At 35.8% G+C, this 17838-nt stretch overlaps 1 long non-coding RNA gene across 1 annotated transcript in view; it reads left to right on the forward strand.

Moving 5' to 3' along the window:
- The window catches only part of LOC125163338 (uncharacterized), a 35888-nt gene that overhangs the window by 10464 nt on the left and 7586 nt on the right, over positions 1-17838 (forward strand). Inside the window, exon 2 of the long non-coding RNA XR_007151412.1 lies at positions 9208-9338. This is a non-coding gene — a long non-coding RNA (uncharacterized LOC125163338). The remainder of the gene's footprint in view (positions 1-9207; positions 9339-17838) is intronic.

Below are 17838 nucleotides of genomic sequence, written 5' to 3' on the forward strand. Positions count from 1 at the left end.
TCAATTCTATTTGATTATTTATGTACATCAGTTTACATTTCTTCAAATTCTGGTGTATACTGCTTATGAAGGTGAAGTTCATATCCCAGTGAAGAAATACAGAGAAAAATGAATTGTCCACCTGGCTCTGTGACTGTGAAGTTGTGACTTCCACCTACTAATTCGAATAGGCATTTGTGATATTCCTGCAACTAGAATGACTGGGTGAATTATCAAAAGGAACATATTACTTCAGGTCAAAGAGAGGAAGAAAAAAGATTCAAATGAAAGAGAAAGAATTAACTTTATTATACAGGCACAAACAGGTGAAGGCAAATGCAATTTATTCCAGTGAAATAACTGATTAATGATATACTACAATTATTTTCTTAGTAAACTGTTCATTAAAATATATACTTTTTCAAAACAAATTAATAAACTCTATTTGTCCATTTCTTGTTTAAACATAAATGTGGATAGTAATGAGAAATGTTAAAACTGTGTCTATCACGAACAGTAAATTTGAACTTTCTTGCTGATTAATTTCATTCTTTAATATTGTTAGCAAATTTCTCCAAGGTTGACTCTGTGTTTCTGCATTTCAAAATATAACTTTGACTAATTTAAATGGGGCAGAATAACAGTACACTCACCTACATTAAACTGACATTAAATAGCAATAGTGAGAGCAAGGCCTAATAGTGTGTGCCTCTAATCCACTGAAGGGGTTGACCCTAATGGCCAAGGGCATTTCAATTACTTTTCATTGTTCTTCATTACGTTTCTTCAATATATGTGCCTGATGTGCCTGTCTCTGCTCTCACAAGACAAGGAAACGTTTTATAGGGGTTAGGGGTAACTTTGGTTTTTATATCATTGAATTCTAATGGGAAATCTCTTCGGAGTTTTTAAAAATAACAATTCAGCAGTATTATTCCTTCTTTGAGTTATTATTGTTTCCTAGTCTTGCATAGAATACTCAATTAACTTAATTGTTCATTTTACTCTCTATGGTAGATGTGCTTCTATAACCCAAGAACGTACAATGATTGTTTTTGGTGACAAAAACAGAGGAAGAGAAATGGCTGCGACCCAGATTAATAAGGTTATATTCAAATGGTCTCTTATATCATATGAAGATCTTAGTGCTAAAGCTTTATAAGGTTCATTTAACAGAGAAATGTATTTATTTCATATATATCAGAGGTTGTGAGTCTCAGGTAAGATAGTACTCAGGGCAAATGCTATTGGTAAGCAAAGGTTTTACTTTATGTTTGATAGAGAGACCCCAGACGATGAAGATTTAAAAGATTTGTACATATTCCTGCCAAATAGTGATAAAAATGTCAGCAACAAGAATAGAGAATGAACAGCTAGTGTAAATGACATCAACATGCACACTCACATGCGTGCACACACACACACACACACACACACACACATCAAAACCAACAAAAGTAATGCACATTCATGGTAAATACAGCTCTTAGATGCTTTGAGACAATGTTAGATATCAGGAGACAGACAAGGAACAATATTAGTCCCTTCTGAGGAATCCAAAATAATGACAGTAGTTGGATAGGTTGCTCGTTGTTGCTAGGTCACAGAACCAAGTTCATATGACTTTATCTATTAGTGAGTATAAGCAAAGAGTAGAGTTTTTATTAAATAAAATATGATTTAATGTAGTAGAAACTAGAAAAGACATAACAAAATATAAAATGTTTATGTGTGGAAGTAAAACAGCAAAACTTCATATGATTACCATTTTATATGCTACATGTTTTTTCTCAACTAGCTTTTTAAATTATTTTATGCAAAAATTGTTTTTAAGACTCATTTATATTGATATGAATAGTTCTAGTTGCAGATGTATGTAATAAAATATAAAGAAATGCAGGGAATAATCAACACAAATTCAACATTTTATAACTTCTGTGTTGAAGAGGAGTATAATCAGTGAAGGTTTATAGGAAAAATTTAGCTCGACTTCAAGTTGTAATAGTGGAGGTAGCATTTTTTATATTCTCTTTTTAAGTTTATGTATGTATTTGGAGAGAGAGAGAGAAAGAGTGAAAGCATGAGTTGGGGAGGGGCAGAGAGAATGAGAGAGAGAATCCCAAGCAGGTTCCATCCTGTCAGTGCAGAGCTCCATATGGGAATTTTTGATCTTATGAACTGTGAGATCATGACCTGAGCTTAAATTAAGAGTCAGGTACTTAACCAACTGAGCCACGCAGGTGTCCCTGTGTCATATGTATATATATCATATATTATATTATTATATAATAATATAATATAATATAATATAATAACATATAATGTACATATATGTTATATATATACATATACATATATATATATCTTAAAAAATTTAAGCTTTCTCCATAATTTTTGACAACATGATCTATATACAGACTAATGGTTTATTTCACAGTTACTCGAGGATAGCAATGGAGCAGGAATAGCATAAGATACAATGTGAGAAGGAACTGATAGAACTGAGGGCCCTGAAACATGCCTGCATTACAGCTCGTCTTTTCCTTTAATCCTAGTCACAGCCAAAATCCTTCACGGTGAGAGAATTTCACAATGAAATGTTCTTTAACTTAGAAGGCTCAACATTAATGCATGCTAAATAAACTTTCATATTGTACATATCTTAGTAATTCTTATACCAAAGCTTCTTTCACAGCACTCTCATGATTGTTCAAGTGCAGTTGCATGTGTGTTTGTCTAGCGCTTGCAAATACAGAAGTAGATAGTGACTGTGTATGGGGGGGGGCGGATGTGAACATACATGCTTCTACATTGAGTTTTGCGCATGCTTGATTTATATCTCCTTCTGAATTATCTGCTGTTACTTTTTTAAACCGAATTACCTCTGATAAATAGAGGCCCAGAATAGAATGCCACTATGTCTAATTGTCTTTGTGAAGATAATAGATTATAAGTGGCTTTAATATTACGATATACTATAATTTTGTTCACACATTGGGCAGTCTATTAGGACTTGCCCTTGATCAGATCAAGGTTTAAATTCTTCCTCCATTATCTTTGTCATTTTGAAACTTCTTTTAATCTCTTTGGTCTTTACTTTTTGGACCTATAAAATAAAGACACTGAGTTTGAACCTATAGAAGAAAGTTATTGAACTAAATAACCTTGAAGCTCACTTATGGTTTGAATATTTTATCATCAATTCTTATCAGTAAAGATGATTGAAAAGAAAATGATAAAGCTTACTGGAAATATAAAGATTTGGTTAGCATGATATTGAGGCATCATTCTTAATTTTTCTTGTTATTCCTACTTATATAGTTACTGAATTGAAATTCACAGACTTTCTATACAAGATACAATTTTTGTTAAAATCAAATGAAATATTAACTTCCAAACACCAACCTCCAAAGTTAAAAGTACATATCCTTTGATTTTTAAATGTACCAATGAAGGAGACACAAATGTTCCTTTTGAAGTTTGAGATACATTATTTAAGTAAATTTTCCATTGGCCTATTTGCAGCTAATGTAACCAGAGTTAGATAAAAATTCCACTATAGATTATGGCTGCTGTTACTAAAACCTAACCTAAATGGAAGAAGCAATAAGAAACTTGAGTGTGAAAACCTTAACGAAAAAAGTCATCAGTCCAGGGACTACTTAATTAAACTTTAGTATAATTTATCAAAAGTCTATTTTTCTGCCTTCATTATATTACATGTGCAATTGTCCTCAATTTCTGGATGCTTAGTACTTTAAATGTTTCTGAAAAAAATACACTTCGTTGAAAATCAGCAAGGAATTTGCCATCTGTTTGCAGAACAGCAATGTCAAGGCAAAGTGCTAGCCTGTGGTACATGTCCAAAACCCTAACAGAAATGTACAAGGTGCATATGCTTGCAAATGTGGTTTTAAAATCAGAAGCCAATTAGTGTGCTCAATGTTTCCAAACCTGATCTGGGTTTGCATTACTTACAAAGAGGCTGCAAGCTCAAATAATTAAAAATGACTACTTTGAGGTACAACTTAGCACTTGTTGTTAATAATAATAATAAGAAGAAGAAGAATATTAACTAATATTTATAATTTTGGGGGATCAGATCTCTCTTTAAAGCATTAGCCATGGGTTAGGCTTTTGCTAATTGTAAGACTTTTTATTTATCCCTATCTAGACTTGTTCAAAGAATTACATTTGTATAATGTACTGAGATTTTATCAGCACATATTATAAACTTAAGAAAATATCACTATTATTTTATGTTATTGATATTATTACTTACCTGGTCTAGGATATATACATCATGCCGTTTAATAAAAGTAATAAATTAACTGTCAAAATCCAGTGAAATTGAAATCTCTGTCAGGCACTCAGATAAGTTCATATTTTTTAACTCATTTTAATCTAGAAATCAACTTATAAATACACATTATTAGTCTATCCATTTCAGAGATGAGGAAATTGAGGTTTAGAGATTGTAAGTAAATTCTTCAAGGTCTTACAGCTAATAAGCACTAATCCTGGGATTGAATCCTGAGTCTGGCGGACCCCAGGGGTTTTTCTCAAAAGTTTTAAATCTACTGTCATGCAAGTGGAACGTCACTTTAGAAACTCAGTAATAGAAAAGATCAGTGTTAAACCAATTTCAATTCTTTCCTTGGTGGGAATCAAAGGGTGTCTAGGTTTTAATATTTTTACTGGTGTTTTCTTCACTCTAGGAGATAGAAGAGATCTTATCTTCCTTTCCACTTCCCATTTTTTCCCAGGTGCTGGGTTTAGAACAGTACAAGTACATCTCCTATAATCTGAAGAACCCAAAACTAGTGCTAGATTTAGGTGAGCCCAGAACTCAACTTCCACTTATTGTTTAGAATTGACGGTCTTTTGCTTATGGCCCTTAGCCCTGAGTGTAACTGTGAATTAGAGATAGCTCTCAGCTTCTAGGTTTTCTTAAGAAAACAGAAAACTTATGGTTACCCAATGTTTACATCTGCGTGTAAAGATCAAATTGACTTTCAAGTGTGATGGAATGAGAGCAGTTATCACAGAGAGGTTTTTAGTATAAATATTTTGTGTATATATACATATATATATATGTATATATACACACGTGTATACATAGATACACATATATACAATACCTATGTATACATTTTACAATTTTTATCAAATTTGAATATAGAGAATAAAACTAACATCAATAGAAATAAAATTATATTCAAACGTGTGAACATCCTGTTAAGCATAGTCTATCTCAAAGCAGTAATAAAAAATTTTGGATCGTTGAAGATCAAAATCAGTCATATCATTATGTATTATATTTCTCTGAAAAAACTTTTTAGCATATAAACATTTGAAAGAAAGAAATTCATGTCATTTTCTTTGACATTATGCTTATGTTTTCAATTTATACATGAAAGTTTGAAAACAGAGAAATAAATTATGTGGCTGCCTCACATTAGTGTGAAAACTCTTCTGACACTGTAAAAATAACAACAGCATTAAGTTACTTAAATAATTTGTGGTGTTTGAAGAAAGCTCATTAGCACTTTGTAAATTTTCACATAGCCCGTGTTATAACTTCATTTCCAGAAGAGCTATCATGGCACAAAAACAAATCCCGTGTGCAATTAATAACTGCAAGATTCACTGAGTGATCTTGAATAGAAGACACTACATAATAAAGAATAAATTCTCAACTTGGTATGTAGGGTTGAAACATAAATAAGAGTTATACTGGAGATGTTACTCTTTTCTTTTTTTAATCTGCCTAGCCTCTTGTGAGGATTCATTCTACATTAGAGTTTCTGCAATTTGGTAGGTAATTCTATTGGAAGTAAAGTTAGATTATATATGGTTTGGGATCATTTTCCTTTAAAAGTTCAATGCATTATTTTTCTGCAAATACAGGTTTTTGTTTGTCTATTTTTTGACATAAACACTAAAAAGAATATTTCAAGATTCAATATGTGCCATCAATAGTCTTCTGATTTAAAATTCAACAGATATGGGGTGCCTGGGTGGCTCAGTCGGTTAGTTAAGCATCCAACTTCAGCTCAGGTCATGATCTTGCAGTTTGTGGGCTCTATGCTGATAACTCAGAGCCCGGAGCCTGCTTCAGATTCTGTGTCTCCCTCTGTCACTGCCCCTCCCCTGCTCGCGCTCTGTCTCTCTCTGTCTCTCAAAAATGAATAAACGTTATTATTTTTTTAATTCGACAGATAAATGAGTGTATGGAAGAAAGAATTTCTTTTACTTATGTAACTACATCTTTACTCATGTACACACAGGCTGAGCAGAACTTCTGCTGAGGAAATTAGGACCCACAGCTGATACCCAGAGATGATGTGTGCTGAGTTCTAAAGAAGACCCTTAGAGATTAGCAATGAGACAACAGAATTTACCCCTCTGACAACCACCACTTCTCTACAACTCTGGCTCTCCAGTGCTCACTGCCAAGCTTCACAAAAGATGACTGGGAGGGAGAGTGGGAGTCGGAGCTGCCAGTCACTGGCATTGGCATTGTAAGCTTTTTGAGGGGACGCACTTGGAAAGCAACTCCCATGCAGAAAAACCAAGGGACCTCAAAAGTGTAATTCATAAGGAAGAGAGGCATTGGGATCTTACTGCCTCCCAGAAGCTTGCCTCGCTGCAGACTCTTCAGGGCTACTCTCCCACCAGTCTTGCTGCTGCGAATAGCTTGGCAAGAGAGTCCTTGGAAGGGTAGGGCAGGTGTCTGTCTATGTGGTTTGAGTATATATGTGAAAAAAAGACACTGATGATCTCTCATCCACTTCAGGGGGATTTTAGATCCAAAAGTGATTTTGAACCCAATAAATCTCTCTCTAGAAGATTATATGGGAGAATATCAACGTGACCTCTAATCAAAGATTCTTAAATAGAACTTAAAAAGTGGTAACAAGGGGCGCCTGGGTGGCGCAGTCGGTTAAGCGTCCGACTTCAGCCAGGTCACGATCTCGCGGTCCGTGAGTTCGAGCCCCCCGTCGGGCTCTGGGCTGATGGCTCGGAGCCTGGAGCCTGTTTCCGATTCTGTGTCTCCCTCTCTCTCTGCCCCTCCCCCGTTCATGCTCTGTCTCTCTCTGTCCCAAAAATAAATAAACGTTGAAAAAAAAATTTAAAAAAAATTATAAAAAAAAAGTGGTAACAAGGAAGACTGATACATTAAACCGCCATTACTTATATACACATGCACATAATTACATATGTAGCAGTCTCTATATAATAGATAAATATTATATATATGTGCATATATATATATATATATATGATTAAAAAGGCAAGCCAAAGCCATGTAGTGAAATAAGATGCTTGTAACGTGTAATCTAATAGGAGGCTTGTAATCATAATATATAAAAAAAGCTGCCACAAATCTATAAAAGATGATTTAATATAAATTAAAAAAAATGTTTTTAAGTTTATTTTGAGAGAAAGAGCACAAATAGGGGAGAGGCAGAGAGAGAGAGAGAGAGAGAGAAAGAGAGAGAATCCCAAGCTGGCTCCATGCTGTCAGCACAGTGTCTGACACAAGGCTTGATTTTACGGTTCATGAGATCATGACCTGAGCTGATATTAAGAGTCAGATGCTTAACTGTCTGAGCTACCCAGGTGACCCCAACATGAACACGTTTTTAAGAGAACTGTACTATAAAGAATTGTGCCAGCTTTGACTGAAAGAGACGGTTAAACTGAAAAGAGGTCCTTGGAAATCTAACCTTTACAGTGAGAAGGTAGGTTGAAGAAATGACTCAGGTGCAAACAGACTATGCTACAAAAATAGGATGGGTGGTTCAGGGTGAAATCATGAATTCTGAAATCTAGAGAGGAAAGCCAAGAATCATGGAGAATTAGTCCATGATGAGTATATGACTGAGTCCTGAACGAGGACATTTCAACATTTGCTTGGTAGGATTTCAGAAATACTAAGAAACTGCAATTCCTGTGTACCTCCCACCACTCACACTCCTTTGAAAGGAAATGTCTATAGTAGTCTCCTAGGATCGTTTCACGAGATTGTATCGTATGTGTACCAGGAGAGGCAGAGAGGTTGTCTCTTTAATTCACAGGCCTTCGTATCAAGAGGAATTCTGCTTGAAGAGCTACACCTAAAATTAATTTGGATGATAAGATCCTAGAATTTTATTTTATTTTCATTTTTAACATCGATTTTTGAGGGAGAGAGAGAGTGAGCAGGGGAGGGGCAGAGAGAGAGGGAGACATGGAATCTGAAGCAGGCTCCAGGCTCTGAGCTATCAGCACAGAGCCTGATGCAGGGCTCAAATTCATAAACTGCAAGATAGTGACCTGAGCCAAAGTTGTATGCTTAACCAACTGAGCCACCCAGGCACCCAAGGTGTTAGAATTTTAGTGGGATAAGGTCTTTCAAAGCTTGAGAAAGGGTGAGTATGTTTTGCATATGGAGAGTGTTTTGCCCATAAATCATTGGCGGTCGGAGGAACACTGCAGAAGCTGGCTTCTGAGATGGCTCCCAATGGCTGCCCCTTCCTGGGATGCAGGCATTTGGTATTCCCCTCTGACAATGGATAGGGTTGATTTATGTGGCCAATGGGCGATTGCAAGAATTACAAAGTGTGGTTACTTTTATTTATTTGAAAATGCTGAATCAGGGGCGCCTGGGTGGCGCAGTGGGTTAAGCGTCCGACTTCAGCCAGGTCACGATCTCACGGTCTGGGAGTTCGAGCCCCCGTCGGGCTCTGGGCTGATGGCTCAGAGCCTGGAGCTTGTTTCCGATTCTGTGTCTCCCTCTCTCTCTGCCCCTCCCCCGTTCATGCTCTGTCTCTCTCTGTCCCAAAAATAAATAAACGTTGAAAAAAAAATTAAAAAAAAAAGAAAAGAAAATGCTGAATCATTTCTATAATACAAAGGAATGAAGGTATAGAAAGAGGATTTTTGAAGATTTCTTTAATAGAGTGGTGCTATGAAACCTTATCCTTCCTGACTGGCAAGATTCATCTTCACACAAAAGAGAAGCTTCTTAACGAGATCACTTGAAGAGCTCAATAAAATACAATGAGATTTAGAGGACAAAGTGAATTGGAATCTAATTCATGAATAACAATCAAAATGGTAAGAGATGTCCAAAATAGTATAGCTTAGGACTGCCCGGATGTTCAGTCAGAGCAAAAATGCATGAAGTTTTCCCATGGCTGTAATACACACACACATAATTTACTGTGTCATTGTTTTCAGATCTCTCCAACAGAGCCATGCTAAGTGTGAACAAATCATCATAAAAAGAAGCAGATGTATGCCTGGATTCCTGGGGGCTGAGGAAGTAATGAATGGGCAGCCAGGATAGAAATGCTCTTATTTCACTTAAGGTAACTATAAGTTAAATATTACCAGTGATGTGGAAGGGCGTCTGGGTGGCTCAGTGGGTTGATCATCTGACTCTTGATTTTGGCTCAGGTGATGATCTCAGGATCATGGGATTGAACCCCATGTCAGGCTCTGCATGAAGTCTGCCTGAGAGTTTTCTCTCTCTCTCTCTACTTCTGCCCCATTCCCCCATGCACATGGAATAGTGAATGAAGCAAGAATGTTCAAACATTCCAAGTGCAGTGAGTACTGAGGCTAAAACTCTGCCAGGTAATATATTCATGATAGTATCAACCAGATAAGACATTTATTGGCTCAACTTGCCATATTAAAAAGTAAAGTAGGTCTTGATTTCATGAGAATGTAAAGACTTAAAATTTTCAGAAAGATAATATAACCTCTATAAAAATTGGTTATTTTTTTAAAATTTTCTTTATCATGTACTGTGTATAATGCAGAAGATAAAAATGGAGGTGTTGATCAGGTTACTGTACCTTGGGGTCACCAGAATTGAGACTCCTCAAAAAATTAGAAATATAATTATCATAAGATCGAATCATTCCAATTTGAGAATATACCCAAAGGGAATAAAAACACTAACTTGAAAAGATATCTGTACCCCCATAGCACGCTCACACACACACACACACACACACACACACACAGACACACACACACACACTGGAATATTATTCAACAATAAAAAATGAGGAAATCCTACCGTTTGTGACAAGATGGATGGATCTTGAAGGCATGGTGCTAAGTGAAATAAGTCAGACAAAGAAACACAAGTACTGTATGATCTAATTTATTCATGGAATAAAAAAAAATCATAGAAAAAGGGATCAGACACGTGGTTACGAGAGGCAGAAAGAGGGAAGAGAGAAAATTGGAGGAAGACAGACTAGTGTACAGATTTCAGTTAAAGATAAATAAATGCTGGCAATGTAATGTACAATAGCATGACTGTAGTTAACACTGCCTTATTATATACACACAATTGTTAAGAGAATAAATCTTATTTTTTCTTTTTTTCCTTATTTCCTCCTTTTATTTTGATTCTATCAATATTAGATAATGAATGCTAGCTGAACCTATTGAAATAATCATTTCATAATATTAATTAATAAAACCATCATGCTGTATGCCTTAAACTGATGCATGTCAATTAGTTCTCCATGTAAATGGAAAACAATCGTTTTGTAATATAAAAACATTAAGTAGTGAAACAAGTTTGCTTTAAAGTGTTTCCAGAAGTAATTATTATGAAACAAGACATTCAAGAAATATAAAGCATACCAAACACCTTTGTACTTCTCACCCAGTTTAATAAAGAAATGAAACTTGTTTTTAAACGAAAATATATACATATATTTATAAACACACCAGACAATTTAGAGAAAGAAGATCCATTATAAAGAGTTCACTAACTTCATGGCCTCTGTGACTCACATGATACCCTCAGAACAAATTCAGAAAAAGAGAGACCCAAGGATAAAAATGAAATACATCAATTTACCCCACTTTTGAGCCCTAACTGTAAGTTACAAGGCTACGCCAAACCAAAGACAGGCATCCCAATGTTCACTTTCATTGAAGCCGACAGAATGAGACTTCGATCACTTTCTGTGGTATTTGGTCACCCAAGGAAAAGAATTGTAAGTAAGGCTGACTGCGCACGCAGAGACTGTCTTGTATAGCTGGGTAGTACTCTTGTATAAGAGTATGCAAAGAAATGACAATCTGACAAAATCAGTGGCAAGCGGGAAGAATTAGACCATTTTGCTTGAAAAGAGTACTGCAAGAGAAAATTTCATGAAACCTGAAATTGAGCTTTAATAAGTCTTCTACAGACTTAGAAATTAGTCCTTAAGGGGCGTCTGGGTGGCTCAGTGGGTTAAGCATCTGACTTTGGCTTAGGTCATGATCTCACAGTCCATGAGTTTGAACCCCGCGTCAGGCTCTGTGTCTCCCTCTCTCTCTGCCCCTCCCCTGCTTGAGCTCTGTCTCTCCCTCTCTCTCTTTCTCTCTCTCAAAAATAAACATTAAAGTTTTTTTTTTAAGAACTTAGTCCTTAAGATTGTGAGAGAAGTAATTGTGTGTATTCATATCACACGGTTCCAGTGTCTTTGTGTTGAAGCCTCTCTACTTTGTGTGGTGTGAGAGAACAATCTGCTAGACTTTGAGGACAACATCCAACATTAATCGCAACCTCTCAATAGAACTTCTGTCATCATCAGTGTTCAGTGTTTCTTTGGTTGGGGGAAATATGTACAAGTTCCCTTTCAGAGAATGACAAATTGAAGTGTTCCACTTTTCCCCAAGCATTGATCTGTGGAGTGCTCTTGGAGAAGGGCTATCTTCACATCTGTACCCCACTGGAAATGTTTTAAGGCTTACCCCTTTTCCCATCACTCACTAGAGGCTTGTCTGTTAGGGACTTGGTACGGGTAAAATACACAAAACTTTTAAGAGATCTGGAAGTAATATTTGAAGCATATGAAAAGGACTTTAGTCTTAATTGAGAGCTATATGTGCATTTCTTTTTGGGGACTCCACTGGTGCCTCTCAGAAGCTTAAATGAGCATGGCTTGAATCTAGTTAGAGAAGACACTGCACACTGACCTGCACATTACCTCTGACAGCAGCTTGAGAGAATTTTGTTGGTATATGGATTTCATGCAATATATTGAGTAAAAGGGAAAATAAAGGAACTTCTTGGAAAAGTCTGTATTATTACAAACCAAAGGACATCTGGATTTTCATTCTATTTTTAATGTTTATTTCTCCACTTTTATTTTTTAATGTTTATTTATTTGAGAGAGAGAGAGAGAGAGAAAGCAAGCCAGGGAGGGGCAGAGAGTGAGGGAGAAACAGAATCTGAAGCAGGCTCCAGGCTCTGAGTTGTCATTACAGAGCCTGACGTGGACTCGAATCCACAAGCAGTGAGATCATGACCTGAGCCGAAGTCGGATGCTTAACTGATTGAGCCACCTAGGGGCCCCTTATTTATTTATTTTTAGAGAGAGAGAGGCAGTGGCGGGGGGAGAGTCCCAAGCAGGCTTCACACTCAGTGCAGAGACACACAGTGTTCCATCTCACCAACTGTGAGATCATGACCTGAGCCCAAATCAAGAGTGAGATGCTGAACCGACTGAGCCACTCAGGCACCCCTAACTCCACTTTTCAGGAACATAGGCCAAACATCCATGAGTTGTGAGGCTCTCCCCATGCCAACCTACCCACATGCAGCCCTGTCTTCATACCGAGCAGACATCCACACCTGACCCGTAGGATCATGGACATCACCTCTTTACAGTACCCTGCAGACAGAGGATTACATCCAGAATGATTAAGATAAACATTACCATATTTCTGGAAAGTAAGGGGACTTAAAAAAGAAAATTTTGTTTTAATAAAAAAAAAATAAGGAAGTTCCAAACTTGAGCACTGGGATTCTTTTCTCATTTCAAACTTTTATCAAAACGTATGAAGTGAAAATCATCATATCCTTGGCGAGAGCAAGTTGTGCTTAGTAGACAATTAACTACAATCTGAATGTACACCCGCACTTGCACAAAATCAGAGATAGAAGACAATTGCGGCAGGAGACCCCATGGACTTGGACCAAGAAAATTCTCATTGTGCCAAAAGTAGAAAACACTCATAAATGTGTGAGCGTATGCATTAAAGAAACATGCATTAATCTTTCGTACTACGTGTATCTGAATGTGTGTGTGTGTGTGTGTGTGTAAAATTTTTGGCTACGACATGCCTTTGAAGTCTTGCCATTGATTAAGTTTATCCCTGATTTTCTCATGATCACATAATCATCTGAGACATGTTCATAAACCTATTTGTTCGCATAGCCTACTCCTTTTTACCTGCTCGTTTTCATTCATCAGGTTGCAGATTCAATGGCACCTTTTTTATGAATTTTATAAAATTGTCTTTCATCCACCAAGCAGACCTAAATGCAGCTTTTAAACTTCCTCAGCATATTGTATGTGCCTTTGTTAATGAGAGGGACACAGTATTGTAGTCATTGTTAAAACATTACATTATCCATTAAATTATGAAAGCCATAAGGATGGGAGTTTGGTCTTCTCATCTTGTACCCCTAGTTCCCCAAAATGCATTTAAAAAGTAGCTATATGATATGTGAATATTTCTGTGAGTGATGAGGCATTTCAAGTCATTGAGCTAACCACTTGGTACACTTGTTGCAATATTCTTCCGAGGAACATGTGTTGAACTGTCTTTATTACACAGAAACAGAGACTCGGAGAGATCGTGACCTGTTTATAATCACCAAGCTAGTAATATCATGCTCAGTGTATCCAATCCACCACCCCCCCATTTTTATTGAAAAAGAGAGGACAGAGCAGCATAACAGCACCATTAACACTCTATATCGTTGCTGTTATTAACAGTTATTGAGTGTTTAACATCTACCGTCCATTGTCTCACGCTTTTTAAAGTTTCATGTTATCCAATTCTTGAGAGAAGTTTTGAAGTAAATTCCACCCTATCCACAAAAGAACTGAAGAACAGAGATTTCAGAAACATGCTCATACCATTAAATTCATTAGGTCTAGAAAGTACCTAAGACGAAGATAAATTAAAATGTCATTTTCTGGTATACCTCACTTATTTTATTTAATGCCTGTAGAAACAAATAGAGTAATGCAAATATATAGGTCTTGCTGTTTATGTCATTTAAATAAAATGTCATACTGATATTTTTATAATGTACTAAAATATATTAGTCAGGGTTCATTAATTATTTTTTTTCCTAACACCTGAAAAAGTAATGAAAGAAAAAATTTCACCTTCATTTTCTGTATAAGTAAATTTAAGTAAGAGTAAATTTAAGCTATGAACTGAAATGCATAAAAAATATAAGTGCTTTCCAACTGGAAATAATTTTCTCCTTCTATTCATCAACTGAAAATAAGAATATCAAATTCAAGTATGAATGGTAAGTGTAATTAAGCATGAGGGAAAGTATAACTAGTCTATGATTTTAATTTTTGAGTCACTGATTTTTCTTAGGAAAACAAATATTTCATTACAAATATGTTTTTCAAAACCCATTTTTATAATGCCATATTATTATTCTAATATTATCAATTCAATATGGCTTTTGGAATATGTGAATCTATGTGAGAAAATGAAAGTTACCCATTTTAAGTCAAACCTTAAGATTTAAGAAGGAAAAACAATCTCAGTATTCCTTTGAAATAAAATAGGTTTTTAAATTTAATTCAGATATAAAACTGCAATGACTTAAGCTAAGGAACTTTTTTTTTGTTATTGTTGTTATTTACTGAGAGATTATCTGGGAAAATAACATAGAACTCTGTTCTTTTTTTTTTTTAACATTTTTTTGTTATTTTTGAGAGAGAGAGAGAGAGAGAGAGAGAGCACTAGCAGGAGAGGGGCAGAGAGAGAGAGAGAGTGAGACAGAATCCAAAGCAGGCTCCGGGCTCTGAACTGTCAGCACAGAGTCCAATGTGGGGCTCGAACCCACTCACCATGAGATCTTGACCTAAGAAGATACTCAACCAACTGAGACACCCAGGTGCTGCTACATAGAACCCACTTCTAAGGACTGCAATGAAGTCCTAGGCTTTCCTGTAAGAAGAATTTTTACATGCAAAAGCACACAGACAGACATATGCATATATTTCCCAGAGAAAATAACATAAGTGTTGAGTTTTAAAACTTATTTAATTAGGAAATAGAAAATATGTTATTCATATTGGAAAAATAACTTTGCTGTGTTATGTCGAAGGCAGAATTTAGGTGCTTACAAATATCTTTTCTATATATAGATGTGTGTGGTGACTACGGAATGACATTTTTTTTTCCTTCTGAGAAAGAGATGCCACAGAAGAGAGATATTTTCTCCACAGAAATTATCAAGAAGACTCTGTTGCTGGGTTCAACTACCAAACCAATAATTTGGTTTACTAACAAAACTGAGAGAAAAATGAAGGAGGTCGTTTTGTTTTTGGTTTTGGTTTTGTTTTTTGTCTTTTTTCTCTGTCTCTCCAAATCTAGAAGGGTCTGATCCGAGTGTCCTTCTGGACTGTGAAGAAAGAACAGAATGAATCATTGAAACATGTATAACTATTGAAAATAAAATGCTATGTGTTCTCTCAACGCAACACAACTGTTATATGAAATTCTGACAACAACCATTCCCATGCAACCAATTGCTAATTTCTTTCCTTATTCCACCAGCAATTCTTTCTGCACAGACATCGTGGAAAAAACAATTCTATTCGTAATGTAAACAAGCACTTTTTTTTATTCCTAACAATTGCTCACTTCAAGAGGGATAAATGCTTAAGGGAAAAAAAAAAGTTAGTGAAGCAGCTCTCAGTGAAAGAAACAGACACATTTATAGAAGTAGATCACAATTATATTTATGCAGATTTAGGAGGACACTAAATTGGGAGAGGATCTTCCTATTTGGTCTAGTTTTCATCATGGTCTGCCTGGTTTTAGAAGTCCTAAAAGTTCCAGAGCCTGTCACAATTTATTTTTATAATACATCATCAAATTATTGTGTTTAATCTTAGCTGTATATAGGTACTTTTAACTATTGTTCAAAATATTAAAAAAGAAAAAAATATAATGTAAAAAATGTCATATGATGTAGAATGTAAATAAAAATCACATCTATCTATAATTCTATATCTAGATCTTCTAAATAACATCTTCAGAAGCTTTCTGATTATAACAAATATTGTCAGGAAACATTATTTTAATGGCTTAGGAAAAATTATAATGATGATATTAATAACTAACATTGAATAATGATAATAACAACAGTAATTGTTGTCAGTTTGGAGCTAAGTGTTTTACATACACTATTTTTTAAGTTTATTCATTTACTTTGAGAGAGGGAGAAAGAGAGAGAGGATGCGTGGGGTTGGGTCAGAGAGAGAGGGTGAGAGAGAGAGATTCAGAGCAGGCTCTGAGGGCTCAAACTCACGAACCGTGAGATCATGATCTGAGCTAAAACCAAAAGCCAGAACTTAACCGACTGATCCACCCAGGTGCCCCTATACACTTTTATTATATAGAAGTGTTTTTTTTTTTAATTGAGGTACCATTGACATATTACCTTATATTAGTTTCAAGTTTACACTATAACGATTCAATGGTTGTATACATTGCAAAATGATCACCACAATAAATCTAGTTAGTCTCTGTTATCATACATAGTTACACAATACTTCCTTTTGTGATGAGAACTCTTAGCCACTTCTAAATATACAATGCAATATTATTAACTATAGTCACCGTGCTGTACATTACATCCCTAACATAAAAGTTTTTGTGTGGGGGGCCGGGCCCCGGTGCCAGGCTGAGACCGGGTCGAGCAACGTTCCCAGTTGACTCAAGCCAACCCGGTGGTTCCCTCTCCCATTCCCCCATTTTCAAGGGCATACGAAAGCCTTGTCAAGGCTGAGAAAGTTAATTCCTGAAGCCTGTGGTCTGCAGGTGTTGGCAGTAATGCTACCTCCCTTTTTCTACCCCGAGTCAGATAGAAACAAACATGGGAATTGTGTTTTGCTAGCAATCTTATCAACAAGGTCTTGTGACCTGTCTAAAAATGCACAAGAAACACAGAACTAAATGTTTTGGTGGGCAGCAATTATGTGAACCCTGTTTATTCTTAGAATGACCTAACCCATAAGAGTCTGGTTATAAAAGATTGTGTATAGCAACAATAAAGCCGTCACTTGGGCCGTCAGCCCAGGGGACCCTCCTGTTCCTAAACTTTCTCTTCTCTCTTTTTTTCTTGCATTCCCCTACCCTCAGGACCCTGACCTCGGTGTTTGTCGCGCCGGCCGCGACATTTTTGTATCTTGTTATAATATCTGCTAGTTGAGAGGCAAGACTGCATAACTGTAGGGAGTTTTGATCCCTTGAGCCAGACAGCTAGATTTTATGTCCTACAAATTCTAACTCAGTGTAATTAACCTGTCTGGAATTTCATTTTCTCATATCTGAAATAGAGAAGTGTTTCTGTGTGTAATAAATGAGTTAACATAATTAAATCACTTAGAAGAATACCAAGGACAGAGTAATTATTCAATAAAAGTTATTATGATTCTTTGTTTTTGCCATAATAAATATACATGCCAGTGTTCAATGAAATATTTTAGTGCACACTTTGTGAATACTTTATATAAAATACTCAAAATGAAATCCCTGGGGCATATATTTTGAATATTTGCATGGATTTTGATTTATACTGCTAAATTTCTTCCCCAAATTTCTGCTCTGATAATTTCCATTCAGTGCAGAGAAACATATTGGAGTGTTCTTTCGTCAGAGTCATTAGATTCTATGTAATTTCAAATTGAAAAACAACAGTTTAAAAATATTTAATTTATTCTACTTATTTTTCATGTGAAGTCCTAGTGAATTGCTCATCAATTTGAATACATATTTCCATCTTAAGGCTATTATATTCTGTTG

The sequence above is a fragment of the Prionailurus viverrinus genome, chromosome B1 (assembly GCF_022837055.1).
Source record: "Prionailurus viverrinus isolate Anna chromosome B1, UM_Priviv_1.0, whole genome shotgun sequence".
Classification (NCBI taxonomy): domain Eukaryota; kingdom Metazoa; phylum Chordata; class Mammalia; order Carnivora; family Felidae; genus Prionailurus; species Prionailurus viverrinus.